Source organism: Corvus brachyrhynchos, unplaced genomic scaffold, assembly GCF_000691975.1.
Source record: "Corvus brachyrhynchos isolate BGI_N302 unplaced genomic scaffold, ASM69197v1 scaffold31, whole genome shotgun sequence".
Lineage (NCBI taxonomy): Eukaryota > Metazoa > Chordata > Aves > Passeriformes > Corvidae > Corvus > Corvus brachyrhynchos.
In genome coordinates this window covers 333,112-351,400 of record NW_008236196.1, presented here as the reverse complement: position 1 = coordinate 351,400, position 18,289 = coordinate 333,112, and the positions used below count along the sequence as shown (strand labels likewise).

The 18,289-nt window shown below is 38.5% G+C and overlaps 1 long non-coding RNA gene across 1 annotated transcript; it reads left to right on the top strand.

Moving 5' to 3' along the window:
- The first annotated feature begins 3,716 nt into the window (after positions 1-3,716).
- Positions 3,717-6,875, top strand: LOC108448094. Its single transcript, XR_001863883.1, has 2 exons — positions 3,717-4,022; positions 6,082-6,875. It is a non-coding gene; the product is annotated as an uncharacterized LOC108448094 (long non-coding RNA).
- The last annotated feature ends 11,414 nt before the right edge of the window (positions 6,876-18,289 follow it).

Here is an 18,289-nt window from a genome sequence, read left to right as displayed (position 1 = left end):
TTCCAGCTGAGGATCACAAGTAATGGAGAGCTCACTATTGCAGAGTATTTTATATCAGCACGGTGGCATGCCTTCAAAGGTAAGGGGACAGAAAACAGGAAAATGGGAAGGGCAACAAGGAAGAATTGCTCGATGACAGGAAAAAGAGGAAAGAAAAGAGACACAGAATGCAAGGCAGATATGAAAATGCTCATGAGGAAGAAAGGGTGGAAAGAAATTGGAGGAGATTCACAAAGATGCTGAAGGAAACTAAAGTTAGAATAAGCAAAGTGATTCAGAGAAGAAGAAAGTGTGAAAAACTCAGAGTAAGTTTGAGCAGCCACTGAAAAGAGATGTAAGGAAACTAACTGCCTGTGCTCCTGGAGGGGTGGATGATAAGGGGAGCCAACACATTTGCCATGGTCAGCATCCAGCAACCCCATTGATCAGACAGAACAGCAGAATCCTTGTGTTCTTCCAGACACATCCTTGGACCTCAATCCTTCCAACCTAAGCTGACATAATAAAAAGCAAAGGTACTGCCTGAAGTACATGAATGAGTCAGTCCCAGCTGAGTTCCTTCCCTGTGTGTAAATGTGATCTGTCACAAGAAGGAAAGGCCTGCTGGCACTAGTGGAGTGAGACACCACTGAGGTCTGAGGAGATCACCCAATCCCTCTGGTGATGCCCTCAGACCACCTGCCTTTTTCACTCAATTTTCAGTTATGTTGTCACTCTGCCAGTGGTGACATCCATATGACATGACACATCAGTTTTTAACTGATGACAAAAGGCTTGTCAAAAGTGGATAAGGCATTTTTGTTCAAGGAATTCCCATTCTGTGTCCTTGTCTCTCAGTCTGTCATGTCTACATCTAAACTACCTACTTTGAGATCCAAGCAAAAGGTGTATTCTTAATTCTATGAAATATATTCTGAAGTAGTTTATGTTGGAATGTGGCAGGTGGAGCCTAATTAAGTTACCATTATAACATTATTTTAATGGTAAAAGTTATTACATATTTTCAATCTAATTACAGAGAAGTTTAATGACAATTGAAAAGTTATTAGTGTATCATAGAGTAGAACACTGTAGGAAATCACCATTTTGTCCCATTCACCTGTCACTGACTAAAAATACGATGATGGAATTGCTTGTATGATAGTCTCAAAAACATTTTGCTAAAAGGAGTTATTTTTTCAGATTTGGATGAGTGAGATGATGAGAGAGCTTTCTTCTTCTCATCCCCAAACATTTACATTCAATCTTCTCTCTACAAACCATGAAAATTCTGGTGGACAGACAGCCCTTCAGCATGTCCTCAGTTGCTTTTTGAGGTAAGATGGAGATGAAAAGTAGAAGAGCATCTGTATACTGGATGATAAGGGTGAAAACACAGTGACACAATGATTTATAGTATATCCAAGATATACATGGATTAATTTTTCTTTGTTTCTTTAAAAGAAATGGAGCTTTGCACTTGAGTCAGTTTCAGACTGTTAACTGGCAATTTTCAGAAGGACATGCAAGTGCAATGAGACTGCCACAAGATTAAACAGCTGAGCAGAACAAAAATTTTCCAAAATATGGATAAATGCATACAATTTACCTATGATGTTTTGCATTAGCTTTCAAATGTTTTGAACAGCATCTTCACGGCCACAGTATTCATGAGAGAACTGCTATCTACTGAAGAAATATTTCAGGTAACCTTAAGATGGCACCTCAGTTATTTCTGCACTTGTTATATCTTTAGTAACTATCTCGCTCTGTTTAACCCCAGCCTGTTTTGGAGGGAGGACTAAGATCTGGCTCCCAATGGCCTTAGTGGTTTCTGGGAAAGAGACAGCTGGTTCTGAAGCTATTCAGGTCTACATGGTAAACCCTAAAATAGGGACTCTCTTTGAACCCTTGCTTTACACTGGTAAATCACTGTGAATGTGTGGAAGAGAATCATTTTGTCAATAAAATAGGAGAAAGGTCCCAGCTGAGGCCATGCTTGGGCATATTTGCTACTGATGGAAGTTGAAAAGCAGAGTGCAATGTGTCACCAATGCCTGCCAGTGGACTGTGCCGAAGCCCTGTGAGGAATGAGCCTGCACACCCAAGCAGCACATTCTGCTCCCTACGTGCTAAAGAGGTGCCAACAGATTTCAAAATAATGATATTGGTGTTGAGTGGACTGCAGCAGGTTTTTCTTTTCCATCATCACCCACAAGGGGAGGCCTAATGATGCTGTTGCTTCTGTTGGCAATACTAGACTTTGCGCTGATCTTGGGACACATGCAGAAAGGGCTTCTGTGGAACTTCACCCCTCTCTCTCCTCTAGAAGAAAAACTGCAAGGTGCTTCTTGAACCTCAGCACCTATTATTAGGCATGAAAGTAGAGGAAATAAACCATGCAGTACAAAATATTTTTGTGGTGTAAATGCATGTTTAAAAAAACTCAAAACCTAACATGCTGAATCCTTTCTATTCTTGTTGAAGTTTTAGCCATGGAAAGGGAAGGACTGAAAAGAAGCACTGACAAATCACTCTTCAAAACTGGAAAGAAAATTTTTTAAGTGCTCAGAAAATTTGTACGTGTAGCTATTTTAAAACTACCAACAGAGTGATGACATCTTGGAATGAATGCCTAGAGGGTTAGAAAGCATAGGGTAAATTAGTTTCAGATGGATGACAGATATATATTTTAGAAAAGCTTAAGTGAGTTAGAAATCTCAATCTTCCTTTCGGACATGACTAAAGGCACTTAGAGTGTTTCTTTCAAAGTGTGACTTGATCTCCTGAATCACAGACACCCTTTGAAAACTGTTAAAATGTAAGACAGTTTTCTTTGTAAAGTAGAAATATGAGAAATTTTAGATAGCCCTACATGAGGAGGTTTTTAAGAAGCTTTACTGAGTATTGTTGAGATGAGACTTCAAGAAATAGAAGAGAATAGAAATAGAATTCTTGGAAACCTCAAGACTTGGCTAAAGAGTCTCAGGCTGCTTATTGACATTTCTGTTGTTCATTTCCCCAGATAAGCAGCAGTAGAGATGACAGGAGCAGATGAAAATATGAGAGTCATTAACCAAAGCAGATTAAGTTTCATGAGTAAGGAATAAGGAAAGGAATCAATTTCACCAGAAATCCAAGCAAAATATAGGCATTTATAGCAACTTATCCTATAATGTTCTCAAAAATATATATAAAAGGGATGTGTATCACTCTTCCTAAAACATGTGGGGGCATCTTGCACCAGTCAGGAGCATTTCCAGGGAGATTCTTCTGGTTGGAAGTGCTATGTGCCCTCTGGCTTCTCATCTGTCCCTGGGCTCTGTGTGCTGTGATCTCTGCCGTGGAGAACAAGCTGGTTTTAGTTTAGTTAATTTAGTTACTAAAGAATGAGTTATTCTACAGGCTCCAGAGATATCAATAAATTTTCACATTTTACAGTCTAAGAACATTTGTTCACAAATTGCATGCTCTGTTACCCCTCAGTTTACCAATACCTTACGTCCCAAATCTATAGATTTTATGGCAACCTTGTGATTCAAATTTGGGATAAGGATTGCTCTGATCCCAAGTCCTGGGGTGACCGTATGATACTGTATTCCCTGTCATCCACCCTATGCCAGACATGAATTCTGTGCTTTCCTCTGTCTTTAAGCTGTTTCTCAGGAGAGGGGGGAGAGAAGTCAGGCAAATTTTCAGAGCAGTTCTGTGCTCAAGGGCACACACTCCCCTGCATTCCTTCGGCAGAGCAGAGGATGCACCTTCCTGCTTTCAGCCAGCTCTCGGCTCCTTTTCTCAGGAGAGACACGGAGAGTTATAACTCTTTGCTTTTTAGCTAGCTTCTTGTTCATAGCTGGAGCAAGGAGTTTCCTGGGACTTTGACTACTTCTTCTTTTCTGGACTGTTCAGCAATACCAGAACTTCACCGGGAGGCCTTATATCCCAGCCTGGGGGGACCCAAGCTGTACCCTGGCTCCAGAGAGAGCAGAGCCATCACCTACAAAGAACTCTGAACTCTACCCAGGTTCTCCCCACAGTGAGAGGTTTTATTATTTGACATTATTCTTTTTCCTGTGTCTCTGTGCACTTTTGCTTGCTGAGTAAGTAGTTTTTCTCACTTTCCTCCTAAGAATTTCTTTCTGAACCTGGTGGGGGAGGGGCTGCTGATCCCTGCCTTTTAACAGAGGGATGTTCATTTTGGACATTTCCTCTGAATTTGTCTCAAGCCAAGACATCCCAGCATCACAGGCACACAGTCTGAACAATGTTAGAATTAGTTATCAGTGCTGTACAAATCTTATGTCCTTCACAAAAGCCAAATAAAATGAACATTTCTTTATGAACAGCAGAACCTTTATATACAGCAGAACCTTTGCTTTGCATGTAGTTGCAGTTAGCACACTATGGTAACACCTCTGTCAAAACATGAGTCTTTGGCATTGAGAAATTTTGTGTAAGGATTAGAACAACGCAGCACAAAGACCAATCACACTTCCAATGTTATGCAGTTGGTAATTCCAGTAAATTATGTCTCGTATGCTTGATTCAACACTCCAGGTGGGGTTTTTTGCTGTATTTTTTTGAACACCTGTATGCCTTCTGGGAGCATCAGGGTCCTGATATAGTTGCAATCAAGACATGAAAAGGTATGATATTACTATATGTTGAAGGAGAATGCTATCGGAGTCTTTACAAGTAGTTTCTAAACTTGGGTCTTTGGTCAATATTGACAACTTTTTTCTCAGTATTTTGATAGGACTTCTACAAGTTGTTTTCAGGAATCCATGTTCTGCCAGGAAAATTGTAAGACTATTTTACATAAAAAACCATGAATAATCTGGTTACACCAAAAAAAAAATATAGCAAAATATGCTTCATTGATTTTAAGGCAGACATTTTCAATAAAACCAGCCACCCACAGACATATTTAACCACCTTAGTAAAGAGGATTTGATTTTCTATGGCAACCGAACATCTGTCACATACAGTAATTTCCCAGATACTTTGAATTTTTTGTTCCAAAACGGATGTCCGCAGCAACCTTTGAGTGAATATTTGATGTTCCATCTGGTCCAGGTGTGCTTCTGCTACTGCATTTGTACTAGATTTCTACCATCCAGACTTTTTAAAGAAAAATTTGTAAGCGATGTTGTTTACTTTTGAGTTCTCAGGCACCATCAGCCTCACTGACCTTAGGTTACATTTAGGCTAGAGCAAATGTGCTCTCCTGGATATGGCTGCTTTCTCAGTCAGAATGTATGCTAATAAAAGTAACATTTTACATCTTTTTTAGACAGATACATCTGAGTTTTTTCTTCTCTGAGCCTGTGAAATGCAGAATACCTTGGCTTTCTGTAGCATTTTGCATAAAGACATGAAATGAGTCTCCTTAGTGGACTGTGTGGTTTGAATTAGATGATCCTCTCATTCAGACACAGCCTGGCTGTAACTACTTGCTCCTGAAATAGGTTTCCATAAAACAGAGTAGCTCCAAATTAATGTGATCTGCAGGTCTGCTCTCTGTCATTCACCCTGAGGGACACTTCCATAGCACAGTTATTCCTGTGGCTGGCAGTGGTTCTGTCTGAGAGCCCCAGGGAAGCTGCTGTCTTCACCTGTGGACAAAGCTGGGTTAGCACTAATCATGCCTCCTTATCACGTCTAAAACGTACACGCCATCTCTTTGTTTAAATGCATGTATAAATGTCTTTATCAGATTCTGTCAGAGAGGGATGATCAGTCCTGGAAATTTTAGATTAATAAATCAAATTTGATTTGATGAGTTAAGATGAATTTTGATGATGAATACTTTGATAACATGAAATAACAATGGAAAAAGAGCAGAGGGAGCTTTTGAACAGTAAAATCTTAGCAAATTCAGATGTGATATAGAAATGAAAGCTGTTGCATGGCTTTCCTAACTAGCAGGGCTTATTACAGGCTTTAATAATTTTACTTTCCTAAAATGTCTATTTTCATGTGCAGTTGATTAGATGAGGGGAAAAGCTACATTTATCTAATTTTAAAGTCAGGCATTTGATTTTAGAAAGCCAGAAGGTATAAAAAAGATAAAAATTATGTTGTCTAACCTTGGTGTTACAGGGTGAAGACCAGCAATTTCATTTGGTGGCCCCTGGCATCAAAACCTTCTTGAATTGTTAAAGGAACTCCGATGCAGAACAGACTGAACTACTCTTGGCACCTGAAGAAAGTTAGCATGACATGGAAATTGATATAAGTTAGTTCCTCATTTTTTAGTATAGACACACTTGGGTGGATTTTGTTTAAGGAGTAAAGAAAAGAGAGAGAGAGATTAAAGAGAGGTAGAGACAAAGAAAGGAAGAATGAAAGAAAGAGATCACCAGTTCCAGCTCCAGTGTTGATCCTGCTGTTGGTTTTAGGGTTCTTGAGGCACTGCCCAGGCTTCATGAGGGTGCCTTTTTATAGATAAGTTTCCTCCTGCTGGAGCTGTTTCATGTTTTCTATACAAATTATTTATCATGTGCAGTTCATTCTTCTAGACCTTTCAGGAAAAGTGTTGGAGGGCTTCAGGGTCTTTGCTCATATTGCTCCCACCCTACTGAATCAGCCCTTGGTAAAAAGTCCATGCCCACTTCTCAACCTCATTCATGTGCTTTTGTTGTGCTGTGTTGTGCTTACCCCCAGGAGCCAGAACAAAAATATTTGTCCCATAAAATGTTGCTCTACCTCTGTATGATTCCTTTTACAGCCACATCCTGTTCTTTCTCACAGTATGTTCTTGCCACAATTTTTGATTGACTCTGGCTATCTGGCTATCAGTGTTTTGAGACATATAGTGTAGTGCCTTTTCTTCTGGGCTTTTTCAATAGGAAGCAGAAATTCTAAATAAAAATTTGTTCTTTATTAAAACAGAATCCTTGGTCTATTTACATTTCTTCTCTGCAGCATGAATTGCATTAAAAACAGATACATAATTATTCTTGTATCATAACAAGAATTCATACTGAATCCAAATCAGGAATGACTGACATAAAATAAACATTTTGCTTACAAGTCAGTGTTCTTCTAAACTTGTATATTCTGACTGGATTCAGTGCTCAGGTCTCATTTGTACAAAATGGAGAAGAGTCAATTTTTCTTCTTTTAAATTTTGCTGCAAATTGTTAATGTATGTTTCCAAGTCAGAATCTAGAAAGTGCTCTACCAGAAGTGCACATTACTTTGTTATTAAATGGAAAAATTCTGTTCTTGGATATGCATTTTTGCTTTCATGTGTAGGATGAGAATTTGATCTGCAATTTACAATTAAGCAAAGACAAAAAGTAAAACTTCTAGCCTGATATAAAGGGACATGAGGCATTTTTATTTTGGGCCAAATCAAGCATGCTTAATCCAAAATGTAATGCTGCCTTTACAAGGCTGGAAAGCCTAGATTTTAGAGACCTTTATGTTCTGCTTTTATGACATATCTAAGTACTTCAGACTGCTGGAAACCCAGGTGTAACTCTCCTCTCCTCTGGGACAGTTTAAAGCTGCTTCATGGATATCAAGTCTTTATGGCTGGACTTGAAGCTACCCTATGGTGGTTGTTCACAGTTTCTCTTGGTGATAGTTTTTCACCTGTGTACAATCATAGCATCTGTGAATTAATCGCTCGTTCATGACTGTGTTAAGTACCGGGCTGCAAAGCTGCTGGGTCAGTTATCTCTCCTTACATGATTTTATATTTTTTATACATTTCATACTATATACATTCATTCTTGAGTACTTCATAAAAGGCAGAAAATATTTCCCAGGAGAGGGTGTCGTCCAGTGCATTGAATGAGGCATGATTCCTCAGGAAAGAGTATATTGTCATGAGCTGAAAGACTGATGTGTAAATATTAAGAAGAGGTTGAATTAAGGTTTCAGCCCTAGTGGTAAACAACATGGTCAGGTAACAGAAGTTGTAGGGAATGCACATCTCCCCCTCCCCCAAACCTCCAATACACATCTACACACACATAACTCAAAGATATCCATAATTCAGATCAGTGAAAATCATGTTATGACCACTGCAAGCACTCAGATGTATAGAAATGCCCAAACCAAGAAGTAACTTCAGATGCATACATCACACTTTTTAAAATATTACTTATATTTTTTTAATTTTTAAATTTGGGGGGGTTTTACCCATTTATTCAACATATGAGATGCTGCTTGATCTGGGGACAACCACACTTACCTGATAAAAGAGGATTTTTCTTCAAAAGTGGGAAGATACAGAATGAATGTGGGAGGGATACAGGGTAGATATATGATGATTTAAACTTAGCATTTCTGCCATGGACCTTTTTGCCTACTAGACAAGACTGCATTGGTATCTTGAGACTGCCTGCACAGATAAAGAATAAGTTAATGGCAATGAATAATAGTCATTGTCTTTGGGTTTGTTTTTGGGTTGCTTTTTTTTGTGTATCAGTGTAGTGGTATAGTAATGACATATACAAGTGGGAAAATATACACAGTTACATCACTTTGGAGCATATTGTAAGAAATAAAGTGATTTTTGTGAGTGACTCACAAAGTCAGCAGGAGAATGGCTCTGACAAATTTAGTGAGAGAAATCCAATGATGTTGTCCTGTTTTCTCAGCATTAAAGGAATCTCTCTTCTTAATAATAAAAATATCCTAAAGTTAGGTATTAACAGTGACTCTGTCAATGATTCAGCAAAGTCTAAAAATGGTATATCACCTCACTACTTTAAAAATCCTTGTCAGAGCAGTAAGGATGTTCTCCCTGCTGGAGACCAATATTCCAAATAGTATCTGCAAAATACAACTATATGGTATAATAGACAATATGGGGGGACAATCACTGCCCTGGTTCAGCTGGCCACAGTACTTCCGATACAAGCCATGATAACATTGGTCTTCCTGGCCACCTATATACATTGATGGCTCATATTCACTATGATTCCATTGTTCCTAGTAGGTCCAGCCCATCAGCTATTTCTACTGAAAAACAGCTTATCTCACACAGTCCTTGGCTACGTGTCTCTGATATTTGCAATTGTGTAAAGAAATATCTGAATATTTTTTAAAAATATGTTAATATTTTATTAATGCTTGCTTTAGTTTAAATGTGATATTTCAGATTAATTAATTCTGAGATATCCAGTTAGCTAGAAGGATTTCCTGGGTGTTGGGCTAAGTGCTTATTTCTCTTCTCCTGCTGGTGTTTTTGTCTTGGTTGCCCCTTGCCCTCATGAAAATCAGGCTTGAGATCTCCATCAGCTTTGTGTCACTTGCTGACAGTGAACAAGCAAACAAACAGGCATAATGTTCAGTCTTCTAGGATAGTTTCTTGTTTTTTGAAGGTTCCTTTGTACCCTCAAATTGGAATACTCTCTTTTTTTTCTGCAGTTTTCCCCTCTGTGTTCAAGAGAAAGTTGTTTGACAGGGAAGGAGAGGGACAGGGACAAGGAAGCAGAAGGACAGTGCTTTGCTTAGGAAAAGGACAGATGTTTCTCAGTCAGAGGCAGTCTCAGAGCTGATGTTCTTCCTTGGTATGCCATTTAAAAAAACAAGCACAACTTAATCCTGACTTGGAATAGTACTCACTGATGAAGGTAGCTTTGCCCAAGAGTATCTTAAAAGACTGGACTATGAGAGGGAGGAGGGGGTTTTCTTCTGTACAAATTGTTCCTTCTCATTTCTACAGTAATGTAGAATGATTCTGAGAAGCACATTCACAGAATAGTTGTGGTTGGTAGGGATCTCAGGCAGTCATTTCATCCTGCCCTGGACTCACAACAGAGCTATCTTCAGCCTCAGGTCAGGTCGATCAGGCCTTAATTCTTTTGAGGGTTTAGTAGCTCCAAGGATGGAAATTCAACAGCCTCTCTGTGGTTTTTTTAGCAGTCTGTTAATCTAAGAGCTAAACCAGGCTGGGGTTTTTTTCAGTGTGGATACAGGGGTTGTCATGTAGCCCTGAAGTCTTGTCTCACATTTTCTATGAGATCCTCTGGACAACTCCCATTTGCTACACTATTAACTGGATTGATTTTTGCTTATTTTCTTTTCCAAAGGACTTTGTGATTTTCTTCAATTTTGTCTCTGAAGAACAGGCATAGCCATTTTCATGCCAACTAGTATAAGCCACCTGTGGGAGTCATCTAAACAGAGAACTGCAGTGAGCCCATCTCACATAGTTATTGGATAAGAATAGAATGCCTAGAAAGTATCTTTGCCCACCCAGGCTGTGAAAGGTTTGAAAAAAAAATTTGTCTCAAAAAAAGAAGATTAAATAAGTTATTAAAATAAGTCAAAACAAAGCATTCCAACTTGAGGAACAACTCTTTTTCTACTGACAAAAAATATTTGTTACATTTGCCTGAATTCACATATTCAGTAAACTGCATTTTTCAACAAATGAGAGGTTTAAGGTTTCTGCCCTGCATGTATTAATTTCATATAATTAGAGATGAGTTTTTTACAAGTCTGAGGAAGTGAATTACCTGTCTGGATTTTACATTGTGAAGAAGTTTAAAATAAATTTTAGCTCAAATTTAAGAAGAGCAGGTTATTATTTAGGCAGATTGTATTTAAGCAGGCAAACAGCTGGCATGCTAAACAGAGGGTGCTCTGTTCCCACTCACTGTGCTGCAGCTTGCCATGAGAAACCGACCCTCAGGCTAAGGGGCACTTTGGCCTCCAAGACACTGGTGTGAGTGAGACAGGGGAGGAGGTGATGGGGGTCACCCCAAAGTCTCCAAAAGATTGAAATATTTTTCTTTCTTCTCAATGACACATTCTACTCCATCTCAGCTGCACGGGAAGCATAAAGCATTTTGCTACAATGGGAATTTATATGCAAATGAGTTTTGCATTGCATTGAGAAGCAGATTAAAATCCCTGAAGTGCCTGGGAGCCAGACCTTCAGATCAGGTCCCCAATGGCTTTTGGTAAGTGAAATTCCTTAGTACTGGAGGAATGCATTAATTTTTTCCATAGTTCTCTAGCTTCCACATCAGAAATGGTAGCCCAAGAGAATCAATGGCACTCACATGTCATGAACGGACTGTGTTTACTCACTTTATGTACAAACAGTAGCGTTGTTCCACTTCCTCTATTTAGTTCTTCAGTGATCCAAAAAATAACTTCAATAAATGAATATTCACTTGAAAATGGTTTTTGTGATTGTCTCTAAGTGAATTGCACGTAAGATTGGTTGCACGAAGTGTGATAACAACACTTCTAGGTATTTTGGAAGAGAAGCCTGTGTTTTAGGAACTTTGTTAAAGGAAAATGTGTGTTAGGAATTCGAAAACCTGACATTTCCTCTCCCCTAACTGATCAAATTACTGCAGAATTGTGGGTATATCTCTCAACCTAAGTAAAATATCCTTTGTCAAAATGATTTGAATAAATATTCTTTGACTCTCTGCATGTCTGCATACTTATAGTCCTTCAGAGTGCCCACAGTTCATGTGGTGATTCAGCTTCAGTTGGCATAATTTATGTAGAAAAGCTTAAAAACATAAAGATTAAAAGTATATTACAACTAGTTGGCTGATTCTGCTCACGGTGAACAAGTTTCAGGGGTTATAAAAACAAGAAGATTATTGCATTACTCTGTTTCAGTGAAAAAAGAAATACAATGGTAGGAATTATTTAGCTGAGGAAAAATGAAACAGAAAACATCACCAGTCTATAATACTTTCACACACTATGTCTTGAAAACTGACTATAATTCTAATGCAAGGCTCTGAGAAGATTGTAGTAGAATCAAAAATAGCCTTGAGAAGGGTGATGAAGATGATCGCAGACACCAGACAGACTTTGCATGCAGATGGACTAATGAGACTTCTCTGACTGAAAAGAGATAAAGAGGTGGTATGGCAGATGGCTGTGAAATCACATGTGGGGTGAAGAAGGCAAACAGAAAATAAATTCGTATGTTGCTTGAGATGCCTTAGTTTTTCAGGTTGTGTAATATTACAGGTCAATATTTGCAGCTCTACAACCTTTCACTCGAACTGCCTGGAGCTACACAGGTTTCCCTTGCATTCCCTTGCTTTTATGCTGGTACCATTGGTATCATGACCCCACACCTGCAGGCTCCAATGATGCTGCGTGGGTTCTCATGGCAAGCAAAAGCATGAGAAACATCCCTGCTCTGCCCTCTTCACTCTTGTTTTGCTGATTATGCTAGGGAAAACCAAGTGAAATGCACAACAAAGCAGGTTACAATCTATTAAATACTTGACAAACATTACACTGAAATGTGTATGCATGGAGACAGAAGCTAATCAGCAGGTATTTCTGGTGCTTTGGTATTGTTCTTCAACCAGTGCATGACTAGCAGGAACACCAACAGGGAGTTCAGGCCAATCCCCACAGAAAGTATTGGGGAAAAGAGTAGTCATACTAGGGGAAGAGCAATCAGCAGGACTAGAGATAAAGCAAAGGGAGACTCAGAAACATGAAACTCAAAGTCATAAGGTGAGGAGACAGATGGTGTAAGTTGGGCTGGGTAAATCACATTCATAGAGTTATGGGAGCTAGGAAAGGGTTCAAAGACAGCAGGATGGAAAGGAGTTGATACAGATGAGCACGACCCAAACAAACTGTGAGTGCACACAGTGTGTGTTTTTGTGGTGAGTTAGAGTCATCTTAATGTCCTGTTAAATCCAGGTCTGAAGGGGAGAGAAGATGCTGCAGTGTTGTAGCTATGAGATGCCTTCTCTATCTAACATGTCCATCCATGGTTCAAGAGGTGACATTCTTCACTAGCATCCTTAGTGATAACTGCATATTAAGAGGACCCTGGCAAATATTTTAATTCCAGATTCTTGAGTATCTTCAGGTTGAATATGAGTTTTGTGACAGTTTAATAGCACAGGAAGAGACCTGTTATCCCATGTTCTTGTGGGAACCAGACTACACTTGTGACAAGTCTCCAGCCTGTCAAAACCAGCCAGATGAGCAATACTGGGATAGAGCCAGCAGGGAATATTCATTCCGTTTATTTTCCTCTTCAGATCACACAAAATCTTAGCATGCAGCTAACACTATTGTGTAAAGAAGCAGAAGTAAGTTTAAAACCTGTTCTTCTCCTGATAAACTCACAAATTTGCAAAGGAATTTAAAAGTTAAAAATTTCATTTAAAAACTAAAGCAGCTGTTACTGCTAAAATGAGTTGGACATCTATAATGAGAGGCTAAATTGCCTCCCTGGTTTCTTAGAATACATTCAGCATTTAAGTAATAGAGAGAGCTGGTACACCTCAGACAAGCTGATCATTACTAGGCTTATCAGAAGGACCCCAGTTATAGGCCCATATTAACACAGCATTAGCAGGCTTTATGTGTTCAGCAGTTTCTTCAGAAAGATAGAGGGCAGGATTTGCAGATGGATGTGAGAGGCTTAAGAACAAAAACTCAATTACTTTTGATGACTTTCTCCCATTCCCTCTGTGGCTGACTGAATCATTACTGAGCAGAACCATCTGCAATTGTATAAATTTTAGTAATACAGCAGGAGCCATACATCCCAATGAGATTGGGTCATACCATGCATGCCAGTCTGGCATGTGCCTTCTTACATTTGGCCGGTGTCTGGCAGGGGAAGTGCTCAGCAGCAGTAGCATCTGCTGTGCCAGCAGGTTGGCAGAGTAAGGCCCATGTGAGAGCCAGGCAGGGGAAAATGCTGGAGATCCTACCCTGGCTGTCACTGTATGTGAAATTATGGATTAAATTGTGAGATACCCAGGATAATTACCATGAAACTGTCTCCCAAGAATCCTGAACTCTAATTGTTTTGAGAAAAGATTAGGAAAATGAGTTGGAAAACTAGGACATTCACTTAAATGGGCAGCCTAGAGTCATTCAGATAGCAGGATGGTGGAGCATGGTTAATGAGATGTCCCCTCTGAACCTCAGAGGATCTCTCATGTTGTCTGCTTGATTGTGTATTGGTGCTTCTAGACAGACTCTGGCAGTCTGGGCAGATGCTCTGTGGACAGTTTATGGGTTTTTGTAGATACTGGCAGCTTTGGGTGTTTTCTTACATCAAACAGGCAACAGGTTCCATTTTGAAGGTCCTACTAGTCCCTTGCAAAACTCTTGAACAAACTGAAAAAAGGGGACAAGGCCCTTGACAAGCTAAAATTTTCTGAAAGCTATTCCATTATAAAGCAATCTCCTTTTTATTTAATACTTATACAAATGTTTATACATATACATTCAGTTAAGGATATGCCTTAAAGCTTTTTTTTCCCCAGAAATTGTGAAATGCAGATATAGTGATGGGGAGAGCAGGACTCTGAATGTTCAGAGACCAAAAGAAGAGAAAATGGAATGAGAGGGCATGCTTCATGCCTTGGAGGCAACAGGAAAAAGGTTTGTGTGGTACTAATGGAAAAGACTTTTATTTTCAGGATACATGCACTGTTGAAAGGCAAAATGGAATAGAAGCCAAGGAGCCAAATGTAACAAAAAACTTTCCTGACATCTCTTACAGCAATGCTAAAGGGGAATATGTTAGAAATACATTGTTTAGTAGAAACAATGAACTGCAGCAGAAGGATGTGAGATGAAATTAATGGAAACAGAAGTAATTTCAAAGTCTGCATGGAGAACACACATAAATGGTCACTGAGCAGGTGATCTGGAAAACATTGAGTGGAAGATCTGGGGCTTCTGGAATAGCTAAGTCAAACAAATTAATCTTATGTATATAAAAAATCAAGTAGTGAATGACATGGGAAGTGTACCAGACAATAATGGGACTAAGGGATTCTCAGAAAGTTTAAAAGAGGCACACAGTCACGTTATTTCGCTGCGGTAGGATGTAGCTAGCTTAAAGGTCACTCTCCAATGTCAATTGCTGTTTTATTTTTCTTGATTCCAAGGCAAAAACCCAGTACTTTTAAAAGTAGCCAATATGAAGACAAATATGAGAAATCAAAGGCTGTATTACCTTTGTAAAAATGGGTTCCATTGTAAATATGGTGTCATTTTGATAAAGTAAGGGAACATCTCAGGGATAAAAACTTTGAATGTATTACTTTGTGCTCCTGGCCTGAAGTGAGGCACAGCACATGCTTACCCACAAAGGCAACTCTTAAAGTTCAGACAGGACAAAAAACTAGCAGAATCCCAGAGCCCAGGTGCTCGCTCAGAGAGCAGCAAGTAAATGCATCTTAATTCTCCTCATTTCAGTACCCTTTTATTTTTCTAAGCCAATCTTCATTATTACATGCTGGGTACTTCCTAATTTTTACTATTTCAGACAACATAAGGGATGAGACGCCTCAAGTAAAAAATAGTTTTCATGTTTGTTTACTTCTTTTGGCTCACCTGCAAGAATAAGGTCATTTTCTCAGGAAATTGAGTTATGAGATTTCCTGTAGATGTCAGGAGTTCATATCATAAAGAGTGACAATCATTCTCTGAGAACTGGAGATGCAATATCTCTCATGGCCACAACAAAACTGTTGTCACTTCAGCTGAAGAGCCTGTCCTGTAACAACCACTGATATTTAGTAAAGCATCCTCTGCTCTTGGGAGCATGGCAGAATTAAAGACTATGTCCATTTGTCACTTAGTCACCCTGAAGTCATTGTATACTGCTGACATCCTCCTCCCGTCTCAGACCCTTCAGCAGCTTGTGCTTTTTCCTTTGGCCTACCCATTCACAATCCAGAGCCATCTGAACTCTTTGTCTTCCTGACCTGATGTCCCATGCTTTATTTTAAAACACTTAATGACCCCTATGCTGAATTCCTTTGGCAGTGGTCGCTGCCTTGTGGCATCATTGTACCAGGGACAATTCCTCTGAAATTCTGCTTGCAGTAGAAATCAGGTGGAGAGAGCAAAATCTGGGGATAGAGGCCTCATTTTGTTAGTAGTGGTTACTTATATTCTGAAAGGCTCTATTTATCCTCTGGTTTTATTATGTGATTTTTGTCCCTCATTGTTTCTCAAAACAAGCATATGAGACTTCTTCCAAGTGTCTGAGAAGGGACATTTGATTCTCTGTGAAACTCACACAGACAAAGACAGATGAACAGGGAGACAGGTGGAAAGGGGTGAAAAACTTTAAAGAAAGGGATTTTATAAGTACAGACACACATTGTTTATACTCAGAAATTTCTGATTCCTAATTCTCTTGGTGTGTTAAAGCTATTTTCAGAAATACTGATGAAATAAGATTTCTAGATAGGTATTGTTAACTAGTATTAGAAACATTATTGCTTTTTGTTTATGTTCAAGATCACCGAAGTAAGGCTTTAAGACCTGCCTTTAACTAGTTTATGGTTTTAATTTTTGCACGTGGTTATAACTCTCTGACAATAAATTCAGGGTAAACCCAAAAAATTGTTACTCTCTGCCATGGAGATTTTACTTCCTTAAGGTTACTATGCCAAGATATTCTTGAGCAAAACATTTTAGATAATGTAGCAAGTAAATGTAACCACCATAATTACTTGATATTATGGTTCAACATCTATCAAAATTAAATAAAAATACTTTGCTACATTGTACTAGAGAGAGAATTGATTTGACAAAGCTATATTAAACCAATAAATCCCTGAATATGACAAAGAACTGCAAAAATAATGTCAATATTTTATGTCAGCTAGACCGTTTTAAAAGCTCCTGAAACAGTGGTACTTTTACTTCTAAACATCATGACTAAATTTCCAACCTCCTTGTAATTTTGTGTTTGCATCACCTTTTGGCAGTAAAATGAAAATTGAAACATTATCAGTAGCAAAACCTATGTGCTGGAATCAGAAAGTAACAGTTTCCTGTGGAATTCTATTTTTCTTCAACTAAAACAAACCCAATGTTAATATGCCTTGATCAGAAAACTAGAAACTTTTATTGATGGCAGGTGACAGTACACAAGGGGATAGGTTTACAACTCTACGTGAAGCTAAAGCTTGATCAGCTTCTGGGATTAGAACTCTACAAAAATATGTTGACTGTTGTCTTATCAAGTAAATGATAGCATTTGCCCAGGTATATGATTTAAAGACTATTTTTCTTGCAGTTTGAGGGCAGATGAAAATGTCAACTCACCTAGAGGACTAGAAGGAGTATTCACTTATCAAACTGTCAAAGTCACCATCAGAGATCCTTTTGTTAACTAAATGCATTGTTTTGTGAGGTTGTAGAAGAGTCCACAGCATGTGCATGAAGAGAGATTGGATATATTGCTTTAAACTGTGGAGTCAATGAATTTATTCACATGATGAAAGACTAGTCAAGTTAGAATAAATAAAAGAACTTGGCCTGGATTTCTTGATCGCTTTATCCTTAAATGGCTTTTTTTTCTTTTTTTTTTAATCATACTTACCTCACTTTTAATTCTGGTCACAGAATGTTGGATTTTATTACATAATCACGATTTTGGAATAACGTGAAGTAAAGAATAGTTTTGAGCCTGAAATACCAGAGTACCAGTGTTGGAATAACTACAGCACAGGTTCAATGAATCTCTGAATCTGACTTTTCTGCTTCATTCTTTTATGTAGGATACATCTTAGGCAGTCTTGCCATTTAAAATCTTCAGGTTTCTAATGTGAGCTGGGTTCACTTGATAGCCCATGGAGAGGGGAAAGACATTTCTAAATGACAACTGATTTCACCTGCTTCCAGGATCTTATTTAGTCTCTCCAACTGGTATGAAAACAGAGAGCACACAGTCAACTCACTTAGGCTAGACCTCTAGATTTTAGATAGCTCAAGTTGAGTTACAAGAATTTCATCATGAACTTCTACCATTTCATGCCATTCCTTGCCATTCCTCTGGAATTGCCCAAATAACAGGTGAAATGAACTAAACGATTCACATAATTAAGTTTAATAAACAGTTTGTTAGCAAGGATTCAGGGAATAGTTTTCTATATGGTTATTAAAGTGAGAAATGTGTTAAGTTGGAGCCGCTTGTTTAATCATCTTTAAGAAAAGAATAGCACAGAGGCCTTCATAAGGAATAAGATTCACTAACCGGTTTTGTTTTAAATTAAATTATATTATTGCAGACATTGCATCTACTACTTTGTCCTTGTATCAGCTGCATTCTGTGAATGTGCTTTATTTTTAGAGCTGATATGGAACTTTTAAAACCTATTTTTCTCATTTTAAAAACAGTTTAGGATCAAATAATATCTTCTTACCAGTCCCCAAAATCTGTGCTTTGGCCCAAAAGTTAAGTTGGCTTGTGGAAAGAAATAGAGTGGTGGCTGGAGCCCATGACATACAATGCAATATTAAGCAATAGAATATTATTAATGAAGTGTTAAAGAACCTTTTAAGAAAAGTTAGCTATCAG